Genomic DNA, 13798 nt, shown 5'->3' with positions numbered 1-13798 from the left:
CAGCTCAAATGCAGCCTTTTCTGTCCCCAACCCTTCACATTGAAATCAATTATTTTCTTTTCTGTGAGAGGTGAATAGCACTATATATTTATTCCTCCATTATAGTCTTTAGGTCATTCTGACTTGTATTAGAATTGTTCATATTATCTCTTTTACTAGATTATAAACTCACTGAGAACACAGATTGTTTTATGACAATGTTGGCATTATTGTTTTGCACATTAACAGTTCATGTTTATTGAATTTAATAGATAAAACATCCTGTGAGGAAAACATTCTTTCCACTTTACTTACTGCATTAGGTAAAGTTTAGAGAGAAGTTAAGTGGATTCCTGGAAATCACAGTCCTTCTGCATCTTGTCAGCATTCTAATACTGCATTTGAAAGCACTTTGAGGGGTGTCTCTCTGCTCTGTTCCAAAAGCCCATGTAATATCTTTGAAATATAAGAATATATTTGTTTTAAGGATCTCCAAAAAAGGAGACTTAACATATCTAACTTAAATACCAGGTTTTTAAAATTTTGCTTACTTTTAACATGTATGTACCTGATCATTGTATTCCGAGAGCTTCTCATAAATCTTAAGGTATAAAAAGTAATACATTTCTTTTCAAAATAGAAATAAATTTTATAATAAATTAACTTTTTGCATAATTCTTGCCTCCTAAAATTCTACTAATCATTTTTTACTTAAAGTCCTTTCTAAATTATTTTATTATGTTTTTGCTATGGAGCCTCCAAATGAATATAGTAAAGATTTGCCTCAGGTCAAAACAAAAACCAGTACCTCTTTATTTATGCATTCCATATACCTTTTAATGCAGCCTAGAATGTTTTGTGTTTTCTGAAACAATGATTAGTGTTACCAGTTATGGGTTGCTTTTTTTTCCCCCAAAGTGAATAAATGATACCAAGAAAGTAAGATTCTCTGGGTAACATCTTGGTCGTAGCAGTATGTAAGGCATTTTGAGAGTTCTCATACAAAATTCCTCTAATGCCCCAGGGGAAAAAGTTTAACTGACAAAGGACTGGTCATCACATGTTTACTGCTGCTTTTTTTGTAGAGGATGAGAAAAAAATAAACATGAAATACTTAACAAAAAAAATAGACTCAGGGCTCAAAGGCTAAAATTTTTGTTCCAGAGTGACTTCTTATATGGGTTTTTGTGTAATTATTGATATTAACTTCTGTGTCCAGAATTTATTCCTTTCGGTGGGTTCTTGGTCTTGCTGACTTCAAGAATGAAGCTGTGGACCCTCACCGTGAGTGTTACAGTTCTTAAAGATGGTGTGTCCGGAGTTTGTTACTTCAGATGTTCAGATGTGTCTGGAGTTTCTTCCTTCCGGTGAGTTCATGGTCTTCGCTGACTTCAGGAGTGAAGCCACAGACCTTCGCAAGTGAGTGTTACGGCTCTTAAAGGTGGCGTGTGCAGAGTTGTTTGTTCCAACCGGTGGGTTCATGGTTTCGCTGACTTCAGAAGTGAAGTCGCAGACCTTCGCAGTGAGTGTTACAGCTCACAATGGTGGCGTGGATCCAAAGAGTAAGCAGCAGCAAGATTTATTGTGAAGAGCAAAAAAAGAAAGCTTCCACAGCCTGGAAGGGGACCCACAGGTTGCTGCTGCTGGCTCGGGTGGCTCAGCTTTTATTCCCTTATTTGGCCCCACCCACATCCTGCTGATTGGTCCATTTTACAGAGTGCTGATTAGTCCATTTTTACAGAGTGCTGATTGGTGCGTTTACAAATCTTTAGCTAGACACAGAGCACTGATTGGTGCATTTTTACAGAGTGGTGATTGGTGCTTTTACAAACCTTTAGCTAGACACAGAGCACTGATTGGTGTGTTTACAATCCTTTAGCTAGACAGAAAAGTTCTCCAAGTCTCCACCGACCCAGAAGCCCAGTGGCTTCACCTCTCACTTCCATGTTTGAAATGACCTCCTGAACTTGAAAGTAGCAGTAATATATTTTGATTTTCTGATGAGAAATACCATGATTTGACCACAGTCATAGAAGACATAAATAATGTGAAGAGAGTGGTAGAACAAATAAGAATAATATATAGTGAAAATGAGAAAAACGTAATCCACCTGGATGTAATATAAATTAGTTCAGTTGATACACTCTCATGAAAAATAGTTTAAAGGTCACCTGTTGCACTTAAAACCCCACTTACTCGAAACTACTATGTTTTAGGGGATATTTTTCTCAAAGAAAAGTTAATTTTTTTCCTTTTCCTTCTATAACATCACATGTCATTCCTTTGACTTCTCATTTTCTTTAGTTTTTTAAGAAAATTTTTAAAACTCTTGATTTATTAAGATTTTAGAACTCTTGGCAGGCTCTCAAACCATAATTTCATTTTTACCAATACCTACTCCAGCTTGTATCCTGCCCCACAAAACAAAGTACTATTAATGTAATTTACATTAATGTCTGTTAATTTGTCTCTAGAATATACTTAACCATTTACAGATAGATTTTATTTAATACAGAAATCTGAAGAAAGTACAATAGCTATAGACTATAGGTTGCTTTTCTGACTCTGAAGGAGGATTTCGAATTTAGAACTTTTTGAACTGGAAAGAATCTTGCTTATTGGAAGAGGAATGTAGAATCTACAGAGGTTAATTTTTTAAAGCCACATGACTAACAAGTGATGGGGACTGGCTTGAAACTAGATCTTAATCTAAACTTGTTTTATTTTTGCTTTTGCTTTTTGTCATGCTTTCTTGTGTACTTTGCCTCCTTTAATGTAGAAACATAATTATTTGCCCCTTCATACTGTATGTGGTTAAAAATTATTGTGTTGTCCTGACTAAGGAAAAGAAGATATACATCATTTACTATTCTTTGCTGTAAATTTCTTTCCGACTGACAGCTGTTTAAAACTGATAGTTTTAATACAAAATAATATTCTTCATACAGAGATCTTTTTTTGTAATAAGAAGTTGGTAGACTCTCAAACCATAATTTGATTTTTACCACTGCCCAACCTGATAATATTGCTTGTAAATGTGACTATGAATTAAAGATCAAATGTAAATTCAGGAATACTGTGTGACTTAACATTTTAAATTTTAAAATATTACTTGTGATTGACTCACAGCAACTTTTTTGGGCAAAATTATGTTTAATTATTATGTATGAGTCCAACAGTAAGCTCTTTTTGCTCATCCTTGGAATGTTTCCAATTTGTGGCTCCTAGTATCCTATGCTGGGAACAGGAAAGAGATGAATGCAAATCTGTGGCTGTCTTTCCCTTAACACTTATGTTGGACAATGAAAGTGTGTGTCAATCTAAGTTTTTCAGTGTTGAATGTTAATGATGTGTTAGTACTTTGAACAAATGGGAGGAACATAAACCAACCATTCTATTAAAAAACACTATCTTTATATTAGCATCTGTTTGTGTAGATATTTTCCCATGGTATAAAACAAAAAGTGCAACAAATTAGGTTTGCCACTCCTTAGTGCGTCTTTCTAATGTGCATTGAAAGAATGATTTAAAACAGAGACAGAATTCCAAAGATAACAGGTGGTGCGGGAGCTGGAATTGATGTTGGCCAAATACTCTGTGGCACAGATTAGATTCATCCTCTCTAACCAATTGTCCATCCCATGAAAGCTTTTTGCAATTTATTACAAGGAATATATTTTGTGAGGAGTGTCAAGAGTTGGTCTCAGGTTTGGATACTTGGGGTGACTGAGACAAAGAATTATTTAGTGAAACCTGCATGCATACTAAAAGGTATCTGGTGTTAAATTGCAGTTTCAAGTTAGATTTCTTATTTTTTGGAGAAATAAAGTACTTTTTACATGCAGATGCTATTTGGCTTCTGACCCTTTTTTCTCCCCTAAAAAGGATCATCTAAGTGGCCAATATTACACTTGATGGTTTATGGGGGTGCACAAATATATATGGCTTAAGGTGGTGCTTCTTGGAGAAAAAAGGGAGAAACAGTAAATGTTTGTTTATTTTCTCCACAAACAAATTTGGCTATTGCTTTATATAGAATACAAACCTTTGAGGCAGGATCAGTGTAAAAATTCTTTTCCCAAGAAAATAATTCACAAAAACAATTATCTTTCTGTAATCTGTGAAAATAGGAGTACAACACTTTACATCTAAGGAAATAGGTAGTGGGTGCCCCTTTGCTCTTTGTTATCACAGAGAATATGGTCACTAAAGCCAAAGTTGTCATCACATCATAAAAAGGAGTTGGTAATTTATTCACTACAACTGATAACTAATAGATTATTTGGCAGCCTGAATTGTATGCACTTTGGGATTAATTTTGGAATCATTTCAGATTATAAAGATATTTTTCCCTACTATTCTCATTAGTTTTCTAAACTAATATGCTATATTTTTAAGTTTTGAAATATAAATTTTTAGTGTGTGTTTAGTATTTAGTAGGAAGAATATTACATGAAGAAATTGACGGTAGAAAGAATGTTAGTTGAGGGACCTTGGATTGGCAAGAAGTCACATTGAAAGGCTCACATAATTATGTTGGAAGTGTACTTGCTGCAGCTTCTCAAATGTTGGAGTGTTAAGAGAAAAGGAGCCACATGTTTGCATTTGCCTCTTTCCCTGTTCCTAGCATAGGATACTGGAAGTCATCAACTGGAAGCACTCTAAGGATGGACAAAAATAGCTTATTGTGTGACTCAAATAAAAGTTAAACAGTTGTAAAAATAATTTTTCCCAAAAAGTCAAATATATGATTATATCAGTTTAATAGAGGAAAGGTTGATGTTTTGAATTTTGTTATATTATTAATCTGTTTCTGAGTAAAAATCCATAAAACCTAGTGGCCTAAGACAACAAACATTATTATCTCACAATTTCTGTGGGTCAAGGAATCCAGGAAGGGCCTAACAGGTTTTCATATTTCCAGGGTCATCTCAAGTCTTGACTGGGGAAGGATTTGCTTCCAAGCTTACATTGGTGGATAGGAAGATTTGGCTTCTTGCTCATCCCCTTACTATATGTGCCTCTTTAACAGAGCAGCTTGCTTCATCAAAGTGTACAAGCCAACAATGAAATAGAGTCTCCTAGCAAGACAGCAGTCACCATCTTTTGTAACCACTCTTGGAAGTGACATCTGTCAACTTTGCTGTATCCTATTGTGTAGAAGCAAGCCATGAGGTTTAGCCTACACTTGAGAGAAGGGATTAAACAAAGGGGTGAAGATCAGGAGGAGAGGGTCATTGGGCACCATTTTAAAGTCCCCCTACTATAACTACTAACTATAAGCAATAGAAATTCAACATAGGCCAGCAAATGTTTATATGTGAGAAGAGATCTACACTGCCATGTTCCAAGGGAAAATGTGCCCTGGTGGAGGATTTGCAAGGTTCGCCAGACTTGAAAATTGATGCACATTATGGGAAGGTCTTTCCTAGGAATAGTCTTAACAGTGAGATGCATCTAGTCAAAGACAATATGATATATTCAACACATAGGCCAACAATAAGTGGTTATATCCATCTAAAGCATTTTATGCTTTGCAATTTTTGCAGGTGTCCATTGAGTCATGAAAAATATAGAAGATAACAGAGGAATGAATGATTTAAAGGGAAATAGAACAAGCTAATACATTTCACTACTTTAAAAAACAAACAAACAAACAAAAACTGGCAGGGCACTGTGACTCATGCCTGTAATCCCAACACTTTTGGAAGCCGAGGCAGGAGGATTGCTTGAGTCCAGGAGTTTAAGACCAGCCTAGGCAATGTGGTGAAACCCTGTCTCTATAAAAAAAATACAAAAATTAGCTGGGAGTGGTGGCATGTGCCTGTAGTCCCAGCTAATCGAGAGGCTGAGGTGGGAGAATCACCTGAGCCCAGGAAATCAAGGCTGCAGTGAACCATGATCACACTACTGCACTCCAGCCTGGGTGATGGGTGTGAGACCTGTTTCAAAAAAAAAAAAAAATGAACACATTGTTTTAAAAATTAACATATAATGTCAAGGAACATAGCACTGCAACCCCTGAAAAAGTTTGGACTACTCACACTTGACTCTAGCTTTCCAGCTGTAGGGGAATGGCAGTGCCAGGGCTGTTTGTTTGGGTGTACAAGCTGATTGGGGAGGGATTTGTAGGGTACGAGATATCAGAAATATTATGTAACAAAAATGTTAGAGAAGCGATAAGACAGTATCGCATGATTGTTAAAAGCTTTGGCTTAGGCCGAGCACTGTGGCTCACACCTGTAATCCTGGCACTTTGGGAGGCTGAGGCTGGCAGATCACCTGAGGTCAGGAGTTTGAGACCAGCCTGGCCAAATGGTGAAAGTCTGTCTCTACTAAAAATACAAAATAAAAAATAGCCAGGTGTGGTGGCACATGCCGGTAGTCCCAGCTACTCGGGAGGCTGAGGCAGAAGATCACCTGAACCCAGGAGGCGGAGGTTGCAGTGAGCCAAGACCAAGCCACTGCACTCCAGTCTGGGCAACAGAGTGAGACTTGGTCTCAAAAAACAAAACAAAACAAAACAAAAGCTTTGGCTCAGAGTTTGAACAGACTTAAATTTACTTCTAAGTCCCATTGCTTTGTAGTTGTATGATCTTGAGCAAGCTAACTTTTTTAGTTTCTTAATCTGTAAAAATGGCTTTACCAATAGAATCTATCTCAGGGGTTTGTTTGAGAATTAAAGGAGATAATACATGTACCATTTAGTGGTATACAGTAAATATCCACTAAATATTAATCAATATTATTTTACAAATTGATGACTGCACTCAGAAGAGAAAGAGATGAGGCAGGATGATTCAAGGTTTGGGCCAAGGATGGTGATAGAATGATAATACTATTCATTCACAAATAGTAAAGGTGGCCTATAGTTTGGGTGGGAAATTATGAGATCAGTTTCAGGCTTGTTAAGTTGGAGATGGCAGCATGTGACAATATCTAGCAAATTCTTTATGTGCTCAGATGGGAGGTTAAGTCTGGAGGTGACATTAGGGACACCATGTTCTTATGACCACCTAGCCATGGTTGATTGATCCAAGGTGATCAATCACCTTAACCTTTTCCCTTGACTGTACCCCCTGCTGAAATTGATTTATTCGAGACCTAAGCCTAAACTGAGCCAATCAAAAGCCTTACTTAGAAATCTGGAATTGAGACCAAGACATTACAACCCAGTCTTCCTGCTCTCTGGAACAAAAGAGATATAAATTCAAAATGGTCTGCACACAGGAAAATGAAACAGTCACACAGAAAAAGAAAACAAAATTGGTAGAAAACTCACATGTTTGAGTCTCTGATCCCAAGTATTCCTTATTTAGGCAGCTTCATTCTTGCCTAAGATCCTTAAATATGTTTGTAAAATTTATGCTAGTTCAAATTAGGTTTCTATTACTTGCAACTCCCAACTAATACCAAGAAACTACATGCAGGTGATAACTGCAGACACTTGGCATGAATAAACTACCTGAGGGAGCAGGAAAGGAATGAGAGCAAAACTAACTTGGCATTGTGGGTGTCAGAGAAGCCAGGATAGGAATGGAAGGTTAGAGGAACAATTGTATCAAATGCTAGTCTCTCTCTCTCTCTCTCTCTCTCCTCTCCTCTCTCTCCTGGAGCTGGGACACACTTCGTCTCCTTCTTTTGGATATCAGAACTTCGGCCCCTCCAGCCTTTGGACTCTAAGGCCTAGTGGTCAAGGAAGATGAGGTCAGAGGAAAGCCTGCCGAATTGAGTTTTGGGAGTTCACTAGTAGCTTTAAAAATGTCTACCATTCTCAACAGACTAACTGTAATGAAATTTCAAACTTAAAACTTTTTTGAATCTTGGCAAACAATGTTCCATCTTTTATAAGTCTCTTTTACTCAGAACACATGTTTAGTATGCCCGTATTTAATTTATACCTGTCTGTTAAACGGGTTGACTGCATTAAGTCTATGGTGGTGGTGGTGGTTCAAAATAGTCTGACCTTTTAAAGACAAGGTTACTGATTCTAGCTGAGTCATTCCCTTAGTCTTGAGGTTAGGAACCAGCTTAGAAACAGCTGAGAGTGACATCATTGTGGCCATTTGAAAAGGCAGAGAAAGAAGGGTACATCGGGCTGCTTCAGGAAGACTAGAATAGAGACCTTCACAGAAGAGAGAGGCCCCATATCAGAAGGAAGTGTGACCCAGAAGGATGGAGCTCTTCAGAGACAGGCTTCTTTGAGAATCAAGAAAGATTCAGAACAGGTGAATTGAGTAGATTGTGGCTTTTGGAAACTGAGTAACACGTAGCAAATTGCATAGCGTTTTAAACACTGCAACCTGACTTAAGAGAGAATCCCCCTGTAAAGGTAAGGCTGAGGGATGGTCAGTATAAATACCTTAGGAAATGTAGGTTACCTCTTATCTACCCCCGGTCTCTTTGCTTTTCTTGTTACTGTGTTGTTCCATGTATTTGTGTTTGATAAGAAAATGAACCGATATGTGTAAAAGTGTGTGTATATGTGTTTGAAGGATAGACGGGAGGTTGTTGGTTGCCCAGATTTACATTTCTCCAGGCTTAAATCACTGTGCCTTTTACGGTAGCCAAAAGAGGCACACAGTTCTAGAAGCACTGACTGAGGGTCCAGAGGAGAAAAATTCAAAGATGTTCACTAATAGTACCAGAAAGACCTCAAGTCCCTCTGAGTCTCAGCTGTGGTCAAAGGAGGAAAATACCATCCTAGATGTTTCTGTAACATATTTGGGACCTATTTGGAGAGAAGATAGAGGCATACAACTTTGAGTGCTTATAGAAAACACTAGTTTCAATTTGTACTGCATGTCACCTACTGACCCGTATTGCCCTCAGTATGAAATGTGTTGTTGCAGTGATCCCTAGCTGCTTTTTTGTTGTCGTTGCTTTTGAACCCCAAGTTAAGTATGATGAAAACCTTCCAAATCTGCCTAGATTACTGCCAAGAAAGAGATGGGTGCATACTGATCCCCTGCCAGGCAAATGAAAAACTGGCAACATCCTGGGATGAGCTCTCCTGCTGCCAGTTTAGTTTTTGCTTACATGTGGCCAATGGTTGTCAACACTCATGGTGAGGGGGTATAAGCATGAGCTTGTCACCTCAAAGGCTAGGTTACCAGATTTAGCATTGTTTAAAGAAGTAACTAGAAATACTAAAAGTTTAACATCTGACATGGTTGAATGTGGCTACTCAAACAATAATTTAAAAGAATTAGCAGTTCAAAAAAGTGATTCCTGACAAATTATATGAAGGAAAGCTAACTAAAAGTGCCATCTGTTATGATTAAAACTAGGTAAAATGTATACATGTATACAAACAGAACACAAAATAATACAGGAAAACTAATGAAGGTGATTTCTTGGAGTGATGGACATCTGGATGGTTTTTACTAATTCTTGTTGATGTTATAATGTTATGGGTATAACAAATTTAAAGTAACCAAAATTGGTGGATTTACAGCAAGTGATGGTTTTTTGCTTGAAATACAATAAAAACGTCTTAACCTAAACCATTCTCATAATCATTGAATCAGAGTGGCCCAAGTCCAGATTCTTGTAAGCTAAGCAGTTATGTAGGATGATGATAGAGTGGTGAGGCCCCACATCCCAGGACAAAAACCAAAACAGCTCAGATATGGTAATAGGATTGCTTAAGTGGGTTTTTTTTCTCCATAAAGAAAGGCTAATAGCTAAACTCCAGAGCTGAGCTGTTGAAGAGTTACATGAGTTACTCTAGCCTCGTGGCTAGTTAGAAAGAGAAAAAAAATATGTCAATTTCATCTGGGAAACCATCCATAAAGATAAACAATAGGAATGGTCTAGTGATGACAAATTGTGCATAGCAAATTGACCAGAAAAAAGTCAAATTTTTCCTTGGGAGCAGATGAGTCTAACGTATTGGAAATATACATGTTCTGCAAAAGCAATTAGATCTGGAGTCCTTGAAAGAAGGCCAACTCAGCTAGAAAGCAGGAAGTTTCACTTCCCTAGACTTAATGATGTAGATGAAAATATGGATACTCTATGTCTGTCTGTTTACAATGAGCAGTTGTTTTGAGTATTAAACTCTAAGAAGACATGGCAATAACTTCTGTAAATCATAAAGCCTCTAGCTTAGATTTAGACAGCTTTAACAAACAGCAAGGTACATTAAAATTTTTGGATCTAAATTAATCTAGTGGTGAAATGCACAAATTTTGGAGTCATGTAGACTTGGGCTTGAATTCCACTTTTTCCTATCTGCATGATCGCGGGTAACTTGCTTAAACTCTCTGAGTATGTTTCCTCATCTATAAAACAAAGATAAGGATAGTCTCTTAGAGACCATTGGGTTGTATTCAATGTATTCAGTAGGTGACCTTATCTATTCAAGGTAATTTAAGAAGAAAGGAGAAATAATTGTAAAGATACAAGGTGCCTTATGAACCCCCAAGGACATGAAATGCGGTAGGCCTCAGAAACAAGTCAATCTAGGAATTGAAACATAGGCATCAGTGAGTACTGAGTGAGTTTGTCTTAGAGCCAAATGGTCTTTTGTCTCTACATCGTTTTTTATTCGCTCTGAAGACTTACAAATGGATCAAATATAGCCTATTACAGCATTTATTGGTTTTAATATTTTATATATCCAGCTGCAAATTCCTACAGATATGAATTTGATTAGCACAGTTTACTTGATATCAGGTGTCGACCTCTGGTCTAGTCAACTGTGACCTGGTGGATCAGGGTCTTGTCATATGAAGGTCTACCCCTTCCTGGAATGTGTTGATAAGGTGGGAATAAAGAAAAAGTGATACGCATCTCTATAATTGAAACTTGACTTGCTAGGAACAGTATGAGGATCAAATGAGATAATGTATGTGAAGCATCTAGAATAGTGTCTACCTGATACATAGCTCTAAAATAGTCTGTGAAATAACGGGGCTGATGGACAAAGGCCATAAAATCTCATTGGCTTAATCTTTGAAACCATATTTTGCTGCACCTGTCATCAGAGAAAGAAGCTCATAGAAACATTTGTCATGTCATACCTATGAAAAATTATTTTCTTGTCCAAAGTGGTCACTCTGAGAAGGAGGCGTTCCAGCAGCTGTTGTTGTGCTCAGGTTCTCCAACCTGGAGAATGCTTGCATCTCCATCAGAGGCAAGACAGGGCACAAATGAAAGCTCCTTGCTTTAACATTGAAATTTTATTTACTCTTTTTCTTTTTTTTTTTTTTTTGAGATGGAGTCTTTCACTGTTGCCCAGGCTGGAGTGCAGTGGCATGATCTTGGCTCACTGCAACCTCCGCCTCCCTGGTTCAAGCAATCCTCCTGCCTCAGACTCCCGAGTAGCTGAGATTACAAGTGTGTGCCACCACGCCTGGCTAATTTTTGTATTTTTAGTTGAGACTGGGTTTCACCATGTTGGCCAGGCTGATCCTGAACTCTTGACCTCAAATGATCCACCCTCCTCAGCCTTCCAAACTGTTGGGATTACAGGCGTGAGCCACCACGCCCAGCCTGAAATATTACTCTTAACAAGCACCTCTGCTCTGGCTATGAGAAAGTATCTCTCCCAGGCAGAAAGAAGCAGGCAGTCTCCCAATGGACAAGCTTAGCTAAAACACATGCTACTACCCAAGATAGGCAGTTTCAATCCTGCTTGAATTGGACTGTCAGTTTTTAGATTTTAAATATCCTCTTTAAGTAATGAAATTTTATAAAATGGGTATAATGCAGCTTTTCTGCTGCATCTGCAGCAGTTGTGGTGTTTAGAGGTGGTGCTGTCTATAAAAGCAAAATTATCTCAATAAACCTAAGTTCTATAATTGATATTGGAGGTAACTTTTTGAAAAAATTAAAAAAATTCAATCACACTGAGTAGCTTCTCTTTTGTTGATTTGAATTTATTAATGTACCAAATTTTAAAAATGTCTTCTCTTGCTTAACTGTAAAGTTTTAAGAACAAAAATATAAAAGCAAAAAAGTTAGCTTCTCTCTGAAATATTTTTAAATGATATACTTGTGGGAGACATTACCTAATATATTTCCTTCTTTTCTCACTTGCAGCTTTCCAGTCTTTACCCTTTGGGTCTAAGTTCTACTTTAGTCTAAAATCAATATTTATTTTAGAAGCAAGGGCACCAATGCAGTTGTCAGGAAATGTCTCATAGAAAACCATGATGCACAGGTTCTGAGGGGAAATGTACCTTCTTGCACATGTTAGTGAATTGGCTATGGCAACTTATGGTTATAGGCTGGAGAATTTGGGGAAGAAACCCAGTCTTCCGCCTGGTTTAGAATAATATCAGGCATCTGTATTCTTCCTTCTGGGATCCAGTCCGCTTTGGTACAGACTTCCTGAAATTGCCCCAGATGAGCTTGATAAGACTGTACCTAGAGGGCCCTCCCTGCGGGGGAGTAAAGATGACTATGGTTTCATGGTGGATGCATCAAGTCTTACTGAGGTCTCAGAATTGCATGGGCATTGTGGATATGGACATCAGAAGTGCTCCTGTTAAACGGTTAGGGTTGGGTCAGGAGAGAGTGAAGGTAATGGCTTTAGTGCAGATACTGGTGGAGCCTGCTCTGGGCCTTGCATAAGAGGCCCACTGTTTTATCAATGCAACCATCTTTCCTGAGCCTCACCCATGTATCCAGCTACCTTTCAGACTTTGCCATCTGGAAAATCCAAAGGCATCAGCATGTCCAAAAATTGGACTTAACGGTTTTTCCTACCAAAACCACGCGTCTTCCATTGGTGAATGGGGCTTCAGCCTTCATCCACTTACCAAGGCCAGAAAGCCCAGAGTTATTCTTAGCAATTCCTCTCACAGTTGTCTTGTCTCCACATGCAGTTTCTCTCTCTCTCTTTCTTTTTTCTTTCTCTCTCTCTCTCTCCGTCCCTTCCCCTTCCTTCTTTCTTCTTTCTTTTTTTTTGAGACAGATTCTCACTCTGTCACCCAAGCTGGAGTGCAATGGCGCCACCTTGGCTCACCGCAACCTCCACCTCCCGGGTTCAAGTGATTCTCCCGCCTCAGCCTCCCGAGTAGCTGGGATTACAGCTGCCCACCACAATGCTTGTATTTTTAGTATAAACCGGGTTTCACCATGTTGGCCAGGCTGGTCATGAACTCCTGATCTTAAGTGATCCACCAGCGTTGGCCTCCCAAAGTGCAGGGATTAGAGGCATGAGCCACTGCATCCAGCCTGCAGTTTCATTAGGACATGTCAATTCTACCTCCTAGTAAATTTTTGACTTTGTAATTTGCAGTATTCTTGGGCTACCTTTAAAGTCCACCTATTACAGTATTTTTTTTCTGTCTCAATTTAAGTCATGGTTAGTTTCCTGAAAGTGGGTCATTTAAAAAATAGACACATTAGTTTTCCATAGGAAAACACAGCATTTTGAAGTATATGTTCAAGTAGTTAAAATAAAATAGACATATAGTACTTAGTAATGTAAATAATAAAAACAATTTATAGAAAAATAAATATATGAAGTTGTTTAATGAGAAACAATGTTAATGATAGTGCCCAAACCAGCCACTGATTTAAGCTCAGATCTCCTCAAACCTTAATGTGCTTCCAAATCACTGGCAATCTTGTTAAAATGCAGATTCTGATTCACTTGGCCTGGGGTAGGGCCTGAGATTCTGTATTTCTGACAGGTGTCAATGATGCTGATGATGCTGCTGATGGTTAGAAGACCATATTTTCAATCGCAAGGCCCTAGCCTTACAACTCTCACTTATGCTAAATGTATCTCAAGGAAGTCTTGCCCCCAGACTATCTTTGTCTTACTGGGGAAAGTTTCAAATCTGTCTCTTTTTCTTTAATA

The sequence above is a fragment of the Pan troglodytes genome, chromosome 3 (assembly GCF_028858775.2).
Source record: "Pan troglodytes isolate AG18354 chromosome 3, NHGRI_mPanTro3-v2.0_pri, whole genome shotgun sequence".
Classification (NCBI taxonomy): Eukaryota; Metazoa; Chordata; class Mammalia; order Primates; family Hominidae; genus Pan; species Pan troglodytes.
The sequence above is the reverse complement of the archived record's forward strand: the minus strand, read 5'-3'. Positions refer to the sequence as shown.